At 46.1% G+C, this 14,680-nt stretch overlaps 1 pseudogene; it reads right to left on the bottom strand.

Moving 5' to 3' along the window:
* Positions 1-13,760: 13,760 nt before the first annotated feature.
* LOC129472291 (large ribosomal subunit protein uL23-like) lies at positions 13,761-14,342 on the bottom strand (annotated as a pseudogene).
* Between the last annotated feature and the right edge of the window lie 338 nt (positions 14,343-14,680).

Raw genomic sequence — 14,680 nt, 5'->3', positions numbered from 1 at the left:
CCCTTTTCGACTTCGTGATCTGGTACAAGTCCTATGAAAATGCGTTGCTCCTTCTCTAGTCCGTAAAATCATCATGAAATGTGCACTCGTAACTGGGAAACTACACAGATGAAATGAAACAAGCTGCATAGAGCACAGAGCTCAGAGCCTGGCCTTTAGGAAGCCCTCAGTAAGGGTTCATGATGCCCTGGTGTCTGTCTTCATCCTCTTTGTCCTCATCATCACCTTCATCATCTTTGCTGTTCTTAGGGAATAGTTTAGAGGGACTCATGCCCTGCTATCTTGGGTGAGGTGTCTATGAAAAGGACAACTCAGTGGGGGAGGAAGGTAAAAGTTTGAATAAGATTTCTGAGGCCCCCTCACCACAAACAAGAACAGAAACTCCACAGTCTGCTGAGCTGACAGGTTGCAGCTTGGTCTCCTCCCATCTGCCCACCGCACTGTCCTGTTTGTCCTGAGGATGAGGAAACAAAGCAAGGCTCCCGAACGTCCCTCAGCTGAACTGCCCTTCCCCCCTGCCAGGCCATGACCGTGAAGAACAGGTCCACGGTCCTCCCTGCGTGGTGCATGATGGAGGCTCAGACTCCGTCCTCAAGGCTGGCAAGAAGACAGGGTGAGACATGAGCCTCCTGATACAGGTGACGGGTGTGGAGCCCCCAGGACTGGAACCTCAGACTGCAGGGCTGGAGGCACAGACTGAGTATTGACTATTCTATGGCCTGGGGGGCTCAAGGCACAGAGCTCCTCATTAGCCAAAGTCGGCCAAGCTCCCCAATCTCTAAAGATTTCCTCATAAGACTGCAGGAAGAAGAAGAGAAAAGGGAGTGTCCATAGAAGCTTTGGGCTCTTCCTGTAATCAGGAGGAAGCTTGTGTGTATTCTTCGCTTCTTTCTTTTCTTTCTAAAGATCCAACTGCTTTCACTTTCATCTTTTATTATGGGAAAATATACCACGTATCAATACTAAAAGTTGTAAATAGATATGATTTCATCTAGAATGGCCGGTATAAACATTGACAATTTCCACTATTTTTCAGTTGACAGTTGAATGACATTAAGTACGTTCACATTGTTTAGCAACCATCACCGCCGTCATCTCCAGAACAGTTTTTTCTTTCAAAATGGAAATGGCACCCATTCACCAAACTCTCCATTCCTCTCTCTCGCCCACCCCGGGGGCCACCATTCTGATTTGCAACTCTATGAGTTTAACTACTCTAGGCACTTGATAGAAGTGGAATCATACCGTGTTGAATTAGTTTTTCTGTTTTTCTGTTTATTTATTTATTTATTTATTTTGGAGAGAGAGTCTTTCTCTGTCGCCCAGGCTGGAGTGCAGTGGCGTGATCTCGGCTCACTGCAACATCCACATCGTAGGTTCAAGCGATTCTTGCGCCCCAGTCTCCCGAGTAGCTGGGATTACAAGCGTGCGCACCCACGCCCAGCTAATTTTTGTGTTTTTAACAGAGACGAGCTTTCAGCATATTGGCCAGGCTGCTCTCGAACTCCTGACCTTAAGGGATCCACCTGCCTCAGCCTCCCAAAGCACTGGGGTTACAGGTGTGAGCCACTGAGCCTGGTCGTGTTTATCCTTTTGGGATTTATTTCACTGACGATAATGTCTTCAAGGTTCATCCATGTTGCAGCCTGTGTCAGAAGTGCCTGTCTGGTTTTGTTTTTTGGTTTTGTTTCATTTTGTTTTGTTTTGTGTTTACATGGAGTCTCACTGTCGCACAGGCTGGAGTGCAGTGGCACAATCTGGGCTCACTGCAACCTCCGCTTCCCGGGTTCAAGCGATTCTTGTGCCTCAGCCTCCCGAGTAGCTGGGACTATAGGCACACGCCACCACGCTGGGCTAATTTTTTGCATTGTCTTTTTTTTTTTTTTTGAGACGGAGTCTCGCTCTGTCACCCAGGCTGGAGCGCAGTGGCACAATCTTGGCTCACTGCAAGCTCCACCTCCCAGGTTCACGCCATTCTCCTGCCTCAGCCTCCCAAGTAGCTGGGACTACAGCTGCCCACCACCACGCCCAGCTAATTTTTTGCATTTTTAGTAACACGGGGTTTCACCATGTTAGCCAGGATGGTCTCGATCTCCTGACCTCATGATCCGCCAGCCTTGGCCTCCCAAAGTGCTGGGATGACAGACCTGAGCCACCACATCTGGCCAAGATTTTCTTTTGTTCCCACATCTAAGTGAGGACATGTAATATTTGTCATTCTGTGCCTGCCTTACTTCACTTAACATACAGACCCTGCAGTCGCATCTATTTTTTCTGCAGTGGAGAGGATTTTATGCCTTTTTAGGCTGGATAATACTACATAGTGTGTGTATACCACAGTTTGTTCATTGAAACAAAATTCAAAAAAGCAAATATTTTTAAAATGTCTCGGAATGTGAAACTTTAGGGATACTGTGCCCATTTTATTCTTTTCTATTTCCCATTTTATTTATACATAAGTGTAGAATAAAGCAGCAATCAATGTGTGAAGAGATCTGTGACTTCAACAAATGTAAAATGAAAATGCTAAGTGGTGGATGGGCACCGTCACTCACGCCTGTAATCCCAGCAGTTTAGGAGGCCGAAGCGGGCGGATCACCTGAGGTCGGGAGTTCAAGACCAGCCTGACCAGTATGGAGAAACAATGTCTCTACTAAAAATACAAAAAAAAAAAAAAAAAAGAAAAGAAAACTGAATGGGGCGTGGTAGCACATGCCTGTAATCCCAGCTACTTGGAAGGCTGAGACAGGAGAATCGTCTGAATACGGGAGGCAGAGGTTGCAGTGAGCCGAGATCGTGCCATCGCACTCCAGCCTGGGCAACAAGAGTGAAACTCTGTCTCAAAAAAAAGAAAAGAAAGAAAGAAAAAGAAAAAGAAAAGAAGAAAAAAAGAAAATATTACTCCCATTATCGCAGGGGGTGTTCAGCCCTGATGATATTGTTTTCTAATATCCAGGGAAGGAGAGTATGATATTACTCCCAGTATCACAGGGGGTGTACACCTTTTTGTGATATTGTGTCTAATATCCAAGGAAACAGAGGATGACATTACTCCCAATATCGCAGAGGGTGGGTAGCTTTAGCAGCAAAGAGCCGTGCTCTGTCAAAGAGACAGTGGCTCTCAGTTTGTTAAGCAAGTCCCTCCCCAACAAGGGCAAGGAACAGTCAGGCATGGACAAAAACTGATGAATCACTGTATGTCCTCCAACAGTGCAAGTCCCAGGCAAGCAGAAAGCTTGCTTTGCTGAAACCCCCGTGGCTCCGATGATGTCAATAGTCTTTCTGGAGAAGGGGGCGACCGGAGCGGTTACTAGCGAATTTCCCGCACCGGTATCTACGAGAAAATCAACGCCTCTACCCCCGACGGTCATTCTGACCATAGGCTCTTTGGGGACACTTGAGCCCGCTCTCCCTCAGTCCAAGAACCCTTCTGCCAGGTTGAGCAGGGCCCCTTCCTCCTTGTCCAGGGCCTCCTGATCTGAGTCATCTTGTTTTCTTTTAAGCTGAGGGCATTTGTTCTTCCAATGTCCTATTTCTTTACAATAAGCACACTGGTTACGCTGCCAACTCTGACAGCCAAGCTGAGTTTCTTTCCCAGGGCCCCCCTTCCCTTGCCTCTTTGGGGGGACCCCTCTGATTCCTGAAGCTAACAGGCAGGTCGGTGTCGCCGGGCCTGACGTTCATTCTCTGTGCGGTGTTCCTTACGGCTTACTGCATCCCTGTTTACAAACACCTGCTTAGCTCTAATAATTGTGATGTATCCGTCCCTGCAAGCCCAGACTGTTTCTGCAGTTTTCTTCTCATGTCTTCTGTGCTTTGACGGACTCAAGCCATGTGAAGCATGTGCTGATTTTCAGGGCTATTGGGATCAAAGGGAGTATACATACGATAGGCCTCACACAATCTCTCATAGAATTGTCCTGGACTTGGCCGGGAGCGGTGGCTCAAGCCTGTAATCCCGGCACTTTGGGAGGCTGAGGTGGGCGGATCACAAGGTCAGGAGATCGAGACCATCCTGGCTAACACGGTGAAACCCCGTCTCTACTAAAAATACAAAAAAAAATTAGCTGGGCGTGTTGGCGGGCGCCTGTAGTCCCAGCTACTTGGGAGGCTAAGGCAGGAGTATGGTGTGAACCCAGGAGGTGGAGCTTGCAGTGAGCCGAGATCGCGCCACTGCATTCCAGCCTGGGGGACAGAGAAAGACTCTGTCTCAAAAAAAAAAAAAAAAAAAAAAAAAGAATTGTGCTGGACTTTCTCCCCAAATGACCTCAGAGACCTTGTTAACGTTTGTGGCCTTCTGAGCTCCCCTCTTGAATGCTTCCAAGAGAGCTTCCCTGTCTCAGTTTAGCCTTTGCATATCCTTTCATTTGGGTCCCACTGGGGGCCGGTTCCTGGTAACTGGGTCCTTCCATACTCTTGGGGGTTTTTATAATCAGCTGGTGCATGTTCCTCTAGCCACTTAGTTGCTGCTAGGAACACTCTCTGCCTTTCATCTCTGTGAAAGAGGAACATGAGCAACCGGTGGCAATCAGACCAGGTGGGGTTGTGGGTCTGGATAATAGTTTGGAGCAAATCAATTCGAGCTTGTGGCTTTTCGGTATAGGACGGGGTATGGTTTTTCCAGTTGAGAAGGTCGGCACAGGTGAAGGGCTGGTAGAGAAAAACACGCCTCTCCACCACGTGACCATCCTCAATCTATCCCAGTATACCGCTGCTCTGTCAGGGGCATCTGTATCCCTGTTCTGGGTCGTCAACGAGCTGCCAAGGGAGGGGTTTCTCCCGAGGCCTCACCTCCTCTCTTGTCTACTCTGGGTGGCCTAGGGATACGCTTGTCTTGCGGAGGCACAAGCACTGTGGGCTCAAGAGTGGGGAGCCTCTTTCCCTGGTAAGGGGAGGGCACCACTGGGATCACTGGGGCCATCTCCTGCAATGCATCTTCTGACGTTGGGTCGAACAGAACTTGAGGAGTTGATTTCCCTGGGCGGGTGGAGCGGGATCCTTCCTTAGCTGTCTGTCCCTTGGCTACCAGTATTGCTGCTGCCTGCCCTCTTAGCCACTGTGGGGGTTCTAGCACTAGCTGTCACCAAGTGTCTATGTATGGGAAGCAGTCTAGGTATCCTTTCCCAGTTACCTTGTGCCACACTTGAGAAACAAGGGACCTGTCCAGGCTTCCTTCTGACGGCCAACCCACTTCTAATTTTGGGCAATCTATTTCCCATGAAGTTTGAAGTTCCCAGGTGGTCTGGTGGTCAGGAGTCGGCGCTCTCACCGCTGCGGCCCAGGTTCGATTCCTGGTCATGTGAACCAAAAAGTGGAGCAGGACGCGTCGTGGACACAAACCCCTCAAACGCCGGATTCAAGAAGGAAGAGGTTCCTTTTAATCGGCCGGGGGCGTCGGCAGACTCGCGTCTTAAGAGCCGAGCGCCCCGAAGTAATACAGACTTCCTAGGCCTTTTCTCAGGGCTTACAACTCTAAGAGTTTCCACGTGAAAGGGTCCCGATGGATTCAGAGCACATGTGCTTAGAGTGGGGGAGTGGGGTTCATCTTTTCACCTCAGGCCGGCTCATCAGTGGCAGCGGCTGGTCTTGCCACTGACTTCAATCTTCTTGGTTTTCAACTTTTACTTCCTCCTCCTCTTCAGAGACAGGAGACAGAAAGAGAAATGCCTTCTCTCCTCAGGGCCACAGGATGATATGACTCCCAATAATACTGTGAGGAAGGTCGCAATATTACTTATCAAAATTAATAATATCAATTATTAATTGATATTAATAATTATCAATATGAATAACTGATCGTATAATTTTTAAAATCAATACCTATAATAATGATAATTAATATTCAAGAGTCATACTGACGATAACAATAAATTATTAATATTAACTATTAATAACGCTTGATATTAATAACTGGGACTGATCATATTCATTAGAACACAGTAATATTAGCTCCTAATAATTAATATTAATAACCCGAAAACTTTTCATTAGCAATTATTTCTTAACATTTATATTGGTAATTCATATTAACGTGACTCGTAAATGAGTAACAAGTAATACTAATATGACTCCTAATACCGCAGTGGGTGTACCCCCACCTGCGATAGTGTTCCTAATGTCCAGGGACGGAGAGAGCATGGTATTACTTTCAATATCGCAATAGGTGTACACCCACCTGCCAATATTGATCCGAATAGAATCTCCAGGGGGTGGAGGACCCCCATCACAGGGGGGCGAGGTGCCCCCCCGCGAGGCAGGGCGTAAGAGCCAGCCCCTCTGCCCCCCGAACTCTTAGGACCCCCATCACAGGAGGGCGAGGCACCCCCCGCGAGGCGGGGCATAAGAGCCAGCCCCTCTGCCCCCAGGGTTCTTAGGACCCCCATCGCAGAGGGGCGAAGTGTAAGAGCCAGCCCCTCTGCCACCCTGGCTCTTAGGACCCGCGGTGGACTCACAGCCTGTTTACCATATTGTGAGTAATATCATCTACCCCTCTGGAAATTGTCAACTATTGCACAGACGGGTGTACACCGGCTTTGTACAGAGGATGTACACCTGTCTGTATTCGAGTAATATCATCCTCTTCCTCCCTGAAGATTAAGAACAGTATCAGAAGGGTGTTTCTACTCCTTGAGATATTGGGTGTCACGTCCTCCTCTCCCACGTTGCAATTAGAATGCTAACCCTAACCCTAATCCTAACCCTACACTAACCATAACCCTAACCCTTAACCCCAACCCCAACCCTTAACCCTAACCCTAGCCCTAACCCTAACCCCTAACCCCAACCCAACCCCAACCTAACCCTAACCCTACCCTAACCATAATCCTAACCCTACCCCCAACCCTAACCCCTAATCCTAACCCTAACCCAACCCAAACCCTAAGCCCTAACCCTAACCCCTAACGCTAACCCCAATCCCTAACCCCTAACCCTAACCCTAACTCTAACCCAACCCTAACCCTAACCCCTAACACTAACCCTAACCCCAACCCCAACCCCAACCCTAACCCTAACCTGGGCCCTGACGACAACTCTAATCCTAACCCTAGGTTCCTTACTAAGTTTGTATGTACTTTGTTAATGTGGATTATTACGATTACTGTGTGAGGACTGCACAGCAGCATGGGGATTGCCAATCTTACGTTAATTTTTTTTATTGAGGCAGTGCATTAGCATTACAGGTGCTTGTGACAGGAGTAATGTGGGTGTCATATTTTGGGTGTCATGTCTGCATTAGCAGTGCTGCATTTGTGTTTCGAGGCTGCAGTGTGGAGCTGGCACTGTGGCCCCTTGCCTTCGCTTGGGAGAACTTTGGTGGGCAGGATTCAGAGGGGCTTTTGGTTTCCCATTTTGCACACTGAACCCTTCTAACTGGTCTCTGAACTTGATTATTCAGGGCTGCAAACAGGAAGGATTTTACTCACCGTCGATGCTGCCCCGAGTTGTCCCAAAGCGAGGCAGCGCCCCCAACGTCTGTGCTGAGGAGAATGGTGCTCCGCCTTTGCGGTGTCCCCCAGGTCTGTGCTGAGCAGAACGCAGCTCCGCCCTCGCGGTGCCCCTGGCCCGCACGCCCAGGTCTGTGCTGAGAAGAACGCTGCTCCGCCTTCGCAGTACCCCGGAGTCTGCGCGGAGGAGAATGCAGCTCCGCCCTCGCGATGCCCTCTGGGTCTGTGCTGCGGCGAACGCAGCTCCGTCCTCGCAAAGGCACCGCGCCCGCGCAGGCGCAGAGAGGCGCACTGCGCCCGCGCAGGCGCAGAGAGGCGCGGCGGGCCGTCGCTCCGCGGCGCAGGTGCAGAGATGTGCGGCGGCCCGGCCCCCGTGGGGAGGCGCGGCGCAGGGCAGAGATGCACAGCGGCGCGTCGCCGGTGGGGCGGGTGCGGCGCAGGCGCAGGCATGCACGCCGCCGGGCCGGGGGTTGGGGGGAGCGTTGCAGGCACACAGGTGCACATTCACACGCCGCCGGGCGGGGGGCGGGGGTGGACGCGGTGTAGGCAGAGAGATGCACGTCGCCGGGGGTGCGGCGCAGAGACGGGTGGAACCTCAGTAATCTGAAAAGCCGGGCACTACAGGACCTGCTTGCTCACGTTGCTGTTCCACTGCGCCTCCTGCTGGCGCCTACGGCAACTGCAGCGCCCTCTTGCTTACACTGGTGGCCAGCGCCCCCTGCTGGCACCGGGGCACGCAGGGCCCTTTTGCTCACAGTATAGTGGCAGCACGCCGCCTGCCGGCAGCTAGGGACGTTGCAGGGCCCTCTTGCTCACAGTGTAGTGGCAGCATGCTCGCCTGCTGGCAGCTGTGGACACTGCTGAGCCCTCTTGCTCCAAGTGTAGTGGCGACTGGCTCCCCTGCTGGCAGCTGGGGACACTGCTGGGCCCTCTTGCTTTTAGTGTAGTGCAGGCAAGCCCTCTTCTGGCACCTGCGGACACTACAAGATCCTCTTGCTCCCAGTGTAGTGGCATCACGCCCCCTGCTGGCAACCAGGGCACTGCAGGATCCTCTTGCTCATGTTGTGGTACCCGTGCGCCACCTGCTGGCAGCTAAGGACACTGCAGGGCCCTCTTGCTCACAGTGTAGTGGTCGTATAGCCCTGCTGGCAGCTGGGGACTGCCAGGCCCTCTTGCTGGCAATGCCGTGGCAGCATGCCACCTGCAGGCAGATGGGAACTATGCAGGGCCCTCTTGCTCCCGGTGTGATGGCTGGGGTCCACTACTGGCCACCTCCTGCACCACTTAAAGTCAGAGCGCCAGTTATTAAGCCCCATCAGTTCTGTAAATTCAAACTGAAATGGAGCTATTACTGGGGAGAGCTGATGTCCCAGTTCTTGTCTAACTTGGAAGAAAGATTTTCACCAAGAGGCAGTACAAAGACAGCAGATAACTTCATTCAAAAGAAATACAGTGTAAAGAGCTTATTGTAGAAAAATAGGGAGGAGTGGACTGATCGTGCATGAAAACAGCCTAAGAGTCCTGTACAGGGAATTTTATTTTAGACTTCTTCACAGTCCTGCCTCTGTCTCAAGTCTCCACCTGTTTTCTTTGTCTGGTTTTCCTGCTACTGCCTTAGGTCCCCGACTTGCCCCACTTAGGCATGTGGGACCTCCTCACTGTTGGTTGAGGTACATGTGTGGTGATCAATCCAAATCCACTCTGGCACCAGCCTCTTTCCCGCCATCACAGGCCGGCTGACAGCGGTCACGTTTGTACCTACTGCACTTGCCCATCTCTTTTGAATGTCCTTCTCTGCCCTAATCTGTACTTATGGTGCCAGGTTTCTCTTAAGAATGTCCCCTTTGTTGTTCTTATCAGCATGTACCTAGCAATATTCTGACATTTTTATTGCAGAACGAATGATGATTGGGGCATCTTAAGAAGAGTTCTAGGGTGTTTCTTTCTGCATAGGTACCTCTTCTCCCTCCTACCTACAATTGACAAGTGCCCATCCACTCCAGCACTAGAGATGCTACTAACGTGAATTTTTGGTGGTCCCTCCAGGAGAGCCTTCCCAGGCTTTCCCTTTTTCAGGAGCTCCCCCTCCTGTTCATGTCTAGCTATCTATTCTAATGGAGCCCACTATCCTGTGTCCTTCCCAAAAATAGTGAGGGAATGATTAATTGGAAGCCATAAGAAATGACATCCGTGTAGATGAAAACTTTACAACTTACACAAATAATCACTCAAAATCATCCTTACACTAAAAATCAAAAACTATACCATTTCTAGAAGAAACTATAGAAGAAGAGCTATGTGCCTTTGGGTTTGGTAATGAATTTTAACAACTGACAGAAAAGGTTGATATACACAGAAGAAATGACAATGTGGATTTCTTAATATTCAAAGTTTATACTCTGGAAGACACTTTGTTAAGAGAACAAAAAGAAAAGCCACATATTGAAGAAAATATTTGCAAAATACAGATCTCAGAATTTGTATTCAAAATATATAAAAATTGTTAAAACTAAACAATAAGTTAAACAGCCCAATTAAAAATGCACACAGATCTGAACAGACACCTCACCAAAGAAGATCTACAGATGCCAAGTAAACATACAAAAAGATACTCAACATAATAGAGAACTGAAAAGCGCAATGAGATAGCACAGCTGGTCTATATGTCTTAGAACTGCTAAACTCTTTAAAAAATGACAAATTGCTGGAGAAAAAACAAGAACTCTTTTCATTGCTGGTGGAACACAGTGTGTAAGACCAAAATATGCCACCCCAAAATATAATGGTAGGAAACCAGAATATGCAACCCCAATATATGTCCCTTCGGCTTAAGAATTATTCCAAGCTGATTATTTTGAAAAAAAAATTCTAACAAAGGAAGTTCTGAAAACAAAGTAGAAGTTACACTTGTGTAAGGAAAATTTACATCTATCAAGGAAATCCCCATTTAAAAGCTACCTCTCTTGACACCAAGAAGAGAAGGATAACTAAATCACTAAAGAGTCTTATCAATGGAGAACGCCTGGACTTAACTCTGTATAACAAACCTCACCCTTGTCTACTGTGCTTTTGCTGGTTAACTACTGCACCTCAAATCTTCTTTCTTTAAGTTAAAGATAGTATTTATGCTTGAATTGAAAGTCACTTGTGGGAGATTTACTCATTTTTCTGTGAGTATCTCCCATGTATCCATAAGGTATACATGTTTTTAAACTTTTCTGTTTTTCTCATTTTAATCTGTCAGTTTTTACAGAGGGTCCCATCTAAGAATTCCAAAAACATAGAAAATTTTTTTCCTCCCCATTACAAGTTGGGCAGTTTTTTCTAAAGCTAAACAAGTCTCACCTTACAATCCAAAACTCACATTCCTAAGTATTTTGACAACTACTTTGATGTTATTTCCAAACAAAAGCTACCACGCAATTACTTACAGAAGCCCTATTCATAATAACCAAAGGAAAAAAAAGGAATCAGAAAGTCTTACAATGGATGACTGTGTGGGAATCCACTCAGACATTAAAAGCTGTTATAAAGATTATGTAAATGAAAACATTTGAGATACCAAAGATAAAGGAAGAAATCTTACCAGAACTTACTTTATCCAATTAAAGCAGAGCTCCCAGAAAAATACAACTGCCATTAACCCCGTCCAAGGAGTTTCTTGCAAATTCAGCTGCCATGGAGGCAGCATACTCTTTCCCATGAACACTGACAAATGAAAATGAAATCCTAAGCTCCCAACTGACTGAACAGACCCACTCTTGGCTGAAGGGACCCCAGAGTAACTTTCAAAACTGAGTTCTCAGCTTTGCTAGGATGGGATGATGGGGGTCAGATGCACATCGTTATACCCCCTCCTTTGCTAACCATGATGAGGCTTTCTTCCCTAAGGATTTAACAGAAACCAGCCCTTTCAAAGACTCCACCACTGATGTCAGCCTCTCCTTTCTTGTCTGATAAGAGACCACCCATGACGGAGAGGTTCTGGCCAGTGTACAGAGGATGCACAGAGCGAGTTTTCATGTCCTCTGCTTCACCTTTTAATGTCAGAGGGCTGAAAATTCCACCCTGGGATCATGCTAACACTACCATTTTTTTGTACATGGGACCCATGAAGAAGCAAGAAACTCAATTGTGCATGCATGCATTTCTCCTTCCATAAATATTCATGACTCCTCTTAGAGCTTATTAAATAAATGTATTTGGCCATTCCACTCAGCATAAATTACTATTTCCTTTACCTCCTCCTTGAAGCATCTGTTTCTGGCTTCTGGCTGGAGGCTATGCTTCCCAGCCTGTCAGAAGGACAACCCTGCAGGCTGCAACCCTTTATAGGAAATACATCTCTCACTGGGTGCGGTGGCTCATGCCTGTAATCCCAGCACTTTGGGAGGCCGAGGCGGGTGGATCACCTGAGGTCAGGAGTTTCAGACCAGCCTGTCCAACATGATGAAACCCTGTCTCTACTAAAAATACAAAAAATTAGCCTAAATTGACTAATTTAAAATTGACTAAATTCTCTGTTCTCAAACTTCTGCTGACTATGTGTTCCACCAATATGGAATTAATTCTACTTCCTTTCCTGTTTGGATGACTTTACTAAGAATTATTTCAAACTTTAATGGCTCCTTTGAGAAAATTTTTATCTTCAAAATTGCCTCCTTTTAGACCTTTCCTTTCCCAATTGAGTCTCTCAACTCCCTATAATCACTGAAATTTTAGGCACCCCGCTCCATGCCTTGGAGGCTCTCAATGTGCTGAAGAATCTGCAAAAGCAAACACCTGGGGCTGAAAAATAAAATAGAAAAAAAAAATAATTTCTCACCCTCCATAAGATTATACGTCAAAACAAAAAAAAAACCTTAAAAATCTCCAAAAATGCCGGTGAGAGAAAAGCTTTAGCCCTCATATGAAGAAGAAAAAAACTTGTTCCATTTTCCACATACAGAGTTATAATACAAATATAAAATGGGGCAAAGACAAAAACCAATTCTTCTATATAAACTAGTGAATTTTGTAGTTATTATAATCACATCAGTCAGGGTTCTCCAGAAAGGCAGAATCAATAGGATATATGTAGATAGACAGATGAGAGAAGATTCATTAGGGGAATTCGTTCACATAATTATGGAGGCTGAGAAGTTCCACAATAGCCTGTCTCCGAGTTGGAGAACCAAGAAAGCTGGTAGCATGGCTCACTCCAGACACAAAGGACTCAGAATCAGGGAAGCCAGTGATGTAACTCTGATTCTGAGGCCAAAGGTCTGAAACCCTGAAGTTCTGATGTCAAGGGCAGGAGAAGAAAGATGTTTCCATTTCAGAAGGAGATAATTCACCTTTCCTTTTCCTTTTCCTTGTTGTTCTATCTGGGCTCTCAACCAATTGGATGATGCCTGTATTCATCCATTTTTATACAGCTATGAAGAAATACCTGAGTCTGAGCAATCAATAAAGAACAAAGAGGTTTAATGGGCTGACAGTTCCACATGGCTGCAGGGGCCTCACAGTCATGGCAGAAGGGGAAGCAAAGCTGTCCTTCTTCACATGGCAGCAACAAGGAGAAGTGCTGAGCCAAAGGGGAAAAGCCCCTTATAAAACCATCAGATCATGAGAACTCACTCACTGTCATGGGAACAGCATGGCAGTAACCACCACCGTGATTCAATCACCTCCCACTGGGTCCCTCCCACGACATGTAGGGATTATAGGAACTACAATTCGAGATGAGATCTGGGTGGGGACACAGCCAAATCACATCAGTGCCCATCCACATTGGGTCATGGTTATCTCAGTGTCTTCCAGAAACACCCTCACAGATATGCCCAGAAATTGTGTTTTACTAGCTATGTGTGTCTCTTAATCCAATTAAGTAGATATCTAAAATTAACCATCAGAATATTTATGCCCGATTCATGGCTGAAATTTCAGGATGAAAGCTATGAAATCTCTATTTGTGTTTGTATATCTATTAATGTATCTTATATATATGTGACATTTTCTTAACTCCAGATAGCATTGCAAAATTCATTTATAAAATCCTCTAAAAGTGCTCTATTCTAACTTGGCTTGGAAAAAAATAAGCATTTATAAAGAAATATTCACCAAACCCTAGAAATATAGGAAATGATCAAATGTTTTTTAAGTTAACACGATTTGGATAAAACTTAGTTAAATAAGATTAATATAATATTTTTGGTGTAATAAAACAACTACATCTTCAAAGTTATCACTATTGAATATAAAACAAACATAAATTCCTATTCTGCTTGAGTTCCAGTCCAATAAGCTAATATTATACTCACTAGAAACGTAAAATCTTAAAGCTTATAGATTTGATTCTAATTAATTTGTCATTCTTATGAAAAACGTTATTTTCTTATGGTGAAAAGATACACATATATTTAGAGTTAGCCAGCTGGACTCAGTTTAGATGATCCCAATTTTGTTGCAACATCCAAAGCATCACAATCAGGAGCCAGTCGAACATATGCCTTCTTCTCTTTATCAGGACAAATGAGGGTGGTGACCTTGGCCACATCACTGTCATAGCGCTTCTTCTTCACAGCCTGTTTGATCTGGCGCTTCTGGCTTTAACATCCACAATGAACACAAGCGTGTTGTTTTCTTCTATCTTCTTCTGGCTGACTCAGCGGTCAGTGGAAACTTGATGACAGCACAGTGGTCAAGCTTGTTTCTCCTGGGGGTGCTCTTCCGAGGATATTTGGGCTGCCTCTGGAGTCGCAGTGTCTTGGGCTGCCTGAAGGTGAGTGACATGCGGATCTTCTTTTTTGCGTGTGGCTGTGGACACCTTAACACTGCCTTCGTGGCCTTTAAAGCCTTCGCTTTGGCTTCAGCTTTAGGAGGGGCAGGAGCTTCCTTCTTCGCTTTTGGTGCCATCTTGTGAAAAGCGAAAACCATTATTTCAAAAATAATCTGTTTACAGTAAATCTGCCTAACAGTAGTTTCCAAAGTACTTGTGGTAATTTTTAACCTTACAGTTAAGCTAAGTAAAAGATTTGCCTTAAATATCTAGACCATTTATAAATAAGATACAATACTAAAACGTTAATTACTGAACATAAATAATTCACGTTTATATACTTTTGGCTTCCTATTTTTACAGAGAGACTAAAGATATTTTGGCCCATTAATAAACATCTTTTTTTCTGCCACAGTGAGAAATTGTATTATGAGGAAACACATCCCTCTAGATGTTGGGAGATGGTATATTCCTA

The sequence above is a fragment of the Symphalangus syndactylus genome, chromosome 22 (assembly GCF_028878055.3).
Source record: "Symphalangus syndactylus isolate Jambi chromosome 22, NHGRI_mSymSyn1-v2.1_pri, whole genome shotgun sequence".
NCBI lineage: Eukaryota > Metazoa > Chordata > Mammalia > Primates > Hylobatidae > Symphalangus > Symphalangus syndactylus.
The sequence above is the reverse complement of the archived record's forward strand: the minus strand, read 5'-3'. Positions and strand labels throughout refer to the sequence as shown.